Genomic DNA, 8078 nt, shown 5'->3' with positions numbered 1-8078 from the left:
GAGATGTTGTATTAAGAAAATAAGATGTCAAGTAAAATAAAGCAAATTTATAATGATATGTAATCAAGTATGTAGAAATATTAGGGTTACGGAATCCGTTGTAGGCTAAAGTTTCACTTACGTCTCTCACAAAGGTCTCATTTAACTCATGAACAATAGCAAACCTAGCTATTGAAACACGGAAGATATTTCAATTAAGAATAGTAGATAAGAATTATCTAGAGGATGCGTTTGTTCTCAACCTAGAAGGTAGAAATCCTGAGAACTAATCATACAAGGCATAAGTAGTCATAGGATTATCATAAATCATTTATCACCAAGGTTCTATATGGATGTTGTTCAAGAATTCAACTATGAAATATACATGGCATAAAACATGAAAAACTCATTAAACAAACAACCCAATCTTGAGAAACACAAACATTACGTTAAGCTTTTATTTTTGAAACCATTGTTTGAAAACACAAGTAAATTCAACCTACAAGTTCATCTTTCACCCTAATGAGGAGTTTAGCTAGACATAGTTTTCTTAAAAGCCATCAAAAATAATATAGATAATAACAAGTAAAGCATATGAACTGCAGAAAGCAAAATAGCAAAACCTAGTTTCTTCCCTGATTACGGCGTTCATTTTCTTCTCCTCATTCCTGCCTTAAATAGCACTCTAGTTCTTCTCTTGTATTGGTGACAGCGACCACCAAAGCCCAGTCCAATCACAGCCTCCACTTTCTTAATTCAGGCCCTTTCAAAGTCAGGCCATAGCATCCAACTCCGGCCACAGTCTGCACCTCCTTGTTCACAGCCTTGTTCACAGCCATGACCATGGCAGCATCACCTTCCTTTCTTGTTCACCGCGAAGACCTATACCACCAACAACTAGCTCAGTCCATGCCCATGTCAACAGTTCCGTTAATCAAGCCTATATCTGGTACTAACCCATCACTTCCACCACTGAATGTACATCTCAACATAAATGTCAGCCATACACAGCACCTTAATCTTGCCTTCTCAATCAAACTCCAACCACACAAACTGAACCCCATCTGTAATAGTTGTACCAATGCAAATATTAGTAGCACCATCTCAGCAACCACCCCATTGACGCTGCATTTATTCAGACCGAGAACTTTCGATTAACTCCAACTTGAGACTGCATACAAACCCTCAAATTCGTTGATGTTGTTGACCCCTTTCTGCAGTGAATTTTAGTCTTGAAACTTCATCTTCATTTACATTTCAGAATACCCAAAAAATCACCATTAGCCAATACCGAATTAGGTCAAAATCCATCTCCATTCTTTGATTGAAGCTTATACGTTTACCTCCTTGTACGAATTGAAACAAAACTGCAAGTAATCAACCACCGAGAAACCCCCAGCTTCCATTCCATTAACATCAAACCTATTCAGCCAACTTCATCGCCTGCTGGAACGTTGCTGCTGTTAATCTCTTCTTGTTCGGACCAAAATTCACAGTAAGGACCCTTCAATACTTTAAACCACAGATCCACTAAACAAGTACTCATCATCATTTAACTTCGAACCTCCAAAACTCAGACCTAATTCGCTATCAAGACCACTAGGAAATCGAGAACCCCATACATCAACATCAAATTGATTGAGAAGAGATGCCTTGAGCATCACCAGTTCACAATCGAACTCATTCTGCAGGCGCTAAGTCAAGTCAATTGAATCACCGCTCATGCCTTTGCACTCCGAAAATCCCCAAATTTCTGTAGCTACAATTCCTGTATTCTTGCCTCAAATCCCCTTCTTTGAAATTGATTAGCTCCACCAAAATTAGGTCAACAACCCATTTCCATTTCCATTTCCATTTCAGAACCTCACAGATCTGTCTTGCTGCTTCTTTGCTTCTCGGGTGAGAAATGAATGTTTCATTTTTTGACAAAGATGAGAAGATGATGATAAGAAAATGTGGTGCATAAGCAGCCACACCTTCTGTTCTTCTGAGACCCACTCGTGCGGCTCACATGCTTGGTATAGTGACATTTCTTCATTCTACTGAACTACAGCCGTGGCAGTCAAATGATGCAGCTAAGCAAGTGGTTGGAGCCATGAGCAGCATGGGCATATAATGATCACCATAGGCCTTATCTCTTTTGGTGCCCTGGGCTTTGTTTTCGGAAACGCCATTCAGATCCTTGTTTAGCCAATTATTCTCCGGGTGAACATATTTCAATTGTAATTCCTGTAATTGACTTAAAACAATATTGTTAGATAAATATCGAGACCTATCTAGTATAAATGCGGGTATAAAAGTGTCGCACTTGTGTGCTTATCAGATTCCCCCACACTTATATTTTGCTAGTCCCGAGCAAAACAAAACAAAAATACGCTCTACAGCTGGATAATATAGGAGATAAGGGTATCCTCTCAACAGTTGGATAAAATAGGAGGTGGGGAGATGTCTGCTAAACAGCAAGACGAACCACTAAACAGTGGTTGAGAAGTGTTTTCTAAACAGCAAGACGAACCCACTAAACAGTGGCTTAAAGAAGTCTGCTAAACATCGAGACTGATAATCAGAATGACCCGCTCAACAACTGGTCATGTTATACAAAAGAAATTTTTTTAAGACCCGCTCAACAGCTGGTCATGTTGTGCAAAAAGTGAATTTTTAAGACCCGCTCAATAGCTGCTCTTGTCTTCACAAAGTTGATCCCTTTTTTCTTTATAAATATACCTTTTTTTTTTGAAGAAAATTCATAACAAAATTAAATGCCTACCAAAAATATATATATGCTTAAGCACTCCCCCATACTTGAACTTTACATTGTCCTCAATGTAATTGAGTCATCCAACGTAGAGTTAAGGTGGGAAATTCTAAGGCAAATGAAAATAGAAGATAGAGTGAAGGGAAAAAAACTGATGGGTTGACTCCCACGAAGCGAACGATATTTTCCATGCTTGGGCGCAGCAAGTAGTCTCAAACAAAGTGAAGATTGATGCATAACAGCAACCTGCCAGCATATATGTAAAGCCTGAAAAGTTGGGGATCAACCCAACACACGAAGTCCACTAAAAATAGGATCATACAACAATAAGGATTAAATCCCACAGTAATAAACAAATTGATATCAACCCTGCAATTAAAAAGACTATAATTCCAACCTGCCCATCTGGTCATGTGAAACAACTCAGATATAAGCATAACATGCAAATGATGTTTAGACATGTCAACACTTGTCTTATACCCTAAATTTGCCCCTAAGCATGTTGAAATAACTCCACTGGACACATTACTTTCACTAGAGATCAGTAGCGGCAATTTACTAAGATGTTCAACAAGCATGAGATAATCGGAGTTGGTATCAAGATCTAGACAAAAAAACTTCTGTTCCATTTTGTCATTGTGAATTACCTGACCAGTATCCATATACTCAATCCTCATACAAGCATTCTGAGCACTACTAGATGGATCAATGCAGGAATGATTCAATGAGGCAGTTTCGTATAAGACACGATCGTCAGAATCGGCAAAATAAGATAAGCAATTATCCGATAATTCAGTTTCAATAAACTCCACGGGATCTGCAAAGTTTTCAGAAATGTTTTTGAGATTCTCATTGTAACGACAAGTATAATCATTCACACTATCAATCATGCATACATGTTCACAGGTTTCAAAAATCGAAGATGAACTTGAAAGGTGAAACACGTTTATCTCCATTTTCATATTTCCAAAAGTAAGTTCCATGATCCCATTCCGAAAATTGATAACCGCATTTGAGGTAGCCAAGAAAGGTCTACCTAAGATGACAGGAATGTGCACACTAGGATTAAAAACAGGTTGAGTATCCAAAACAATAAAATCAATGGGATAAATAAAACCTTCAACCTGTATAAGAACATCCTCTACCACTCTCCTAGGAATTTTAGTGGACCTATCAGCCAATTGGAGAGGGTGTCAAATTACCAAGTTCTAACTGCACATACACAGAATATGGCAAGAGATTCACACTGGCCCCTAAATCTAAAAATGCATGTTCAATTCTATGTTCTCCTATAGTGCAAGCAATCATAGGACAACCTGGATCTTTAAATTTAGGTGGAGTTTTCTGTGTAATAATCGAGCTTACCTGTTCAGTAAGGAAAGCTTTCTTATGTACATTCAATTTTCGTTTCACAGTGCACATATCTCTTAGAAACTTCGCATAAGAAGGAATTTGTTTAATGGCATTTAAGAGAGGAATGTTAACTTTAACCTGTTTAAACACTTCTAAGATGTCACTGGAGCTAACTCCTTTCTTACGGGGTAGTAATGCTTGAGGAAAAGGAGCGCGAGGAACATAAGAAATTTTAGATTTACCTTTCTCGGTTTCATTCGTTTCCTTTGGTGTTGAAGGAGTTACCTGTTTAATGGCAGGCGGGTTCCTAACTTGCTCGTTCTCCTCAGGATCACTAACATGGTTATCAACGATCCGTCCACTTCTTAGAGTAGAGTAGGCATGGACATGATGAGTCGGCTTAGCACCAGATGTGCTTACCTCAAAAGGACCCTTGGATTTGGGCTGGATTTGACGCGAGATCTGATCCTTCTCCCGCTCATTCAGTTGGCTAGCAAGCTGGTCTAGTTGATGCTCTAAGTTCGCCATAGATCTTTGAGTATCCTGCACAAACAAGCTCATGATTTCTTCCAAACTAGGAATACTTTGGTTAGAAAAATCGCTAGGAATAGAAGATGGATGTGTAATAAAATCAACAGGCTTAATTTTATCCTTTCTTTCTAACGACTCAAGTCTTCGTGTCAAACCAGCGAACTTGGCCTCGAAGTCATTGTCAACTCTGTGAACCCCATTGCTACTAGTTACTGATCTTATGGTTTCTGTAGCCTCCCACTCTTGGTTTTTTTTCAGCTACTTCATGCAAAAATTTATAACCTTCTTCAGCACTTTTATCGGAAAAATTACCACCACAAAGTGATTCTACCATGGTCAATGTTTTGTAATCTAATCCCTCATAAAAAATCAACGTGAGCCTAGGAGTGTCAAACCTATGGTGTGGACATTGTAACAAGAGATCATGGAACCTCTCTAAATAATCATAAAGAGATTCTCCTTCTTGTTGCGAAAAACTATATAGTTTTTGACGAATGGCAGTAGTTTTATGCCTAGGAAAGAATTTATGCAAGAATATATTAGTCATGTCATTCCAGGTACTAATTGATGAAGGAGCTGACGCATTTAGCCAAGATTTAGCTTTATCCTTTAAGGAAAAAGGGAACAACCTAAGCTTAAGATACTCATCAGCTAAGTCCTTGAATTTCATTGTTCCACAGAATTCTTCAAAATCTCTAATGTGGTAGTAAGGATTTTCATTCTCCTCGCCATAAAATTTAGGAAGTGCTTGAATGGTGCTTTCTCTAATCTCATAGGTTGTTGTGGTGGTAGGCAAAACAATACAAGAAAGTTGAGAGACTCTAGTTGGATACATATAGTCTCTCAAATTTTTAATCGGAGGGTTCGTACCCTCACCATTCGTTCCCGTCATGTATAAAGAGTTAACTCTAACAAGACGATTTAAACAATTCTCTACCCAACCACTAGGTAGATCTTGAGAAAGCTAACAAAATGCAGAATTCAGTTCAAACTCACCTTGCAAAATCTCAGTGAAATACTTACTTTTCTGCCTATTTTCGAGAGATTTGAGTTGCGCTCTTCAAGCTAAGGTACCTAAAGATAATCAAACAATCTAAGTAAAAAAAAAAAAACTAAATGAAAAATAAAAACAAATTATGTACAAAAATAATTAGGGGTGCACATACCCTACCCATACCCGCCAACCCTACCCTACCCGCCAGTTTTTTAACCGTATCCTACCCTATCCACTATTTGGCGGGTAGGGTGGCGGGTGAAGATTTTCTTAACCGCCAATAAACGGGTAGGGTGGCGGGTAAAGCTCGAAATTATCCTATCCTACTGGTCTTCGAGCAATTCCTACTAGGGGTGCACATACCCTACCCATACCCGCCAACACTACCTACCCGCCAGTTTTTTAACCGTATCCTACCCTATCCACTATTTGGCGGGTAGGGTGACGGGTAAAAATTTTCTTAACCGCCAATAAACGGGTAGGGTGGCTGGTATAGGCCATATCCTACCCACCCTCCCCGTTGTGCAGCCCTAAAAATAATATAAAAATAAGCTATATACAAAAAGATATCAATTAGAGAGTATTATGCAACCACTCCCCGGCAGCGGCGCCAAAAATTTGATGGATCGGTAGACCGACTTTGTTTTACCGCAAGTGCACGGTGTCAAAAATAGCACACAATAGCAAGAACGGTTCGTTCCCTCAAGGAGTGCGAAAACTACTACTAATTTATATCAAGACCGAACTAACCAAAATTCAATATTTCAGAGATGTTGTATTAAGAAAATAAGATGTCAAGTAAAATAAAGCAAATTTATAATGATATGTAATCAAGGATGTAGAAATATTAGGGTTACGGAATCCGTTGTAAGCTAATGTTTCACTTATGTCTCTCACAAAGGTCTCATTTAACTCATGAATAATAGCAAACCTAGCTATCGAAACACGGAAGATATTTCAATTAAGAACAGTAGATAAGGATTATCTAGAGGATACGTTTGTTCTCAACCTAGAAGGTAGAAATCCTGAGCACTAATCATACAAGGCATAAGTAGTCATAGGATTATCATAAATCATTTATCACCAAGGTTCTATATGGATGTTGTTCAAGAATTTAACTATGAAATATACATGGCATAAAACATGAAAAACTCATTAAACAAACAACCCAATCTTGAAAAACACAAACATTACGTTAAGATTTTATTTTTGAAACCATTGTTTGAGAACACAAGTAAATTCAACCTACAAGTTCATCTGTCACCCTAATGAGGAGTTTAGATAGACATGGTTTTCTTAAAAGCCATCAAAAATAATATAGATAATAACAAGTAAAGCATATGAATTGCAGAAAGCAAAATAACAAAACCTAGTTTCTTCCCTGATTACGGCGTCCCTTTTCTTCTCCTCATTCCTGCCTTAAATAGCACTCTAGTTCTTCTCTTGTATTGGTGACAGCGACCACCAAAGACCAATCCAATCACAGCCTCCACTTTCTTAATTCAGGCCCTTTCAAAGTCAGGCCATAGCATCCAACTCCGCCCAAAGTCTGCACCTCCTTGTTCACAGCCATGACCATGGCAGCAACACCTTCCTTTCTTGTTCACCACCAAGACCTATACCACCAACAACCAGCTCAGTCCATGCCCATGTCAACAGTTCCGTTAATCAAGCCAATATCTGGTACTAACCCATCACTTCCACCACTGAATGTACATCTCAACATAAATGTCAGCCATACACAGCACCTTAATCTTGCCTTCTCAATCAAACTCCAACCACACAAATTGAACCCCATCTGTAATAGTTGTACCAGTGCAAATATTAGTAGCACCATCTCAGCAACCACCCCATTAACGCTGCATTTATTCAGACCGAGAACTTTCGATTAACTCCAACTTGAGACTGCATACAGACCCTCAAATTCGTTGATGTTGTTGACCCCTTTCTGCAGTGAATTTTAGTCTTGAAACTTCATCTTCATTTACATTTCAGAATACCCAAAAAATCACCATTAGCCAATACAAAAATAAGGTCAAAATTCATCTCCATTCTTTGATTGAAGCTTACACGTTTACCTCCTTGTACGAATTGAAACAAAACTGCAAGTAATCAACCACCGAGAAACCCCCAGCTTCCATTCCATTAACATCAAACCTATTCAGCCAACTTCATCGCCTGCTGGAACGTTGCTGCTGTTAATCTCTTCTTTTTCGGACCAAAATTCACAGTAAGGACCCTTCAATACTTTAAACCACAGATCCACTAAACAAGTACTCATCATCATTTAACTTCGAACCCCCAAAACTCAGACCTAATTCGCTATCAATACCACTAGCAAATCGAGAACCCCATACATCAACATCAAATTGATTGATAAGAGATTCCTTGAGCATCACCAGTTCACAATCGAACTCATTCTGCAGGCGCTAAGTCAAGTCAATTGAATCACCGCTCATGCCTTTG

The 8078-nt window shown here is 38.6% G+C and overlaps 1 long non-coding RNA gene across 1 annotated transcript; it reads right to left on the bottom strand.

Annotated features, from left to right (window-relative positions):
* Positions 1-407: 407 nt before the first annotated feature.
* On the bottom strand, positions 408-1963 carry LOC113358321. The gene is made up of 2 exons (XR_003364474.1): positions 1323-1963; positions 408-788 (listed from the first exon to the last, which is right to left on the bottom strand). It is a non-coding gene; the product is annotated as an uncharacterized LOC113358321 (long non-coding RNA).
* Between the last annotated feature and the right edge of the window lie 6115 nt (positions 1964-8078).

Source organism: Papaver somniferum, chromosome 3, assembly GCF_003573695.1.
Source record: "Papaver somniferum cultivar HN1 chromosome 3, ASM357369v1, whole genome shotgun sequence".
Taxonomy (NCBI): Eukaryota; Viridiplantae; Streptophyta; class Magnoliopsida; order Ranunculales; family Papaveraceae; genus Papaver; species Papaver somniferum.
The sequence above is the reverse complement of the archived record's forward strand: the minus strand, read 5'-3'. Positions and strand labels throughout refer to the sequence as shown.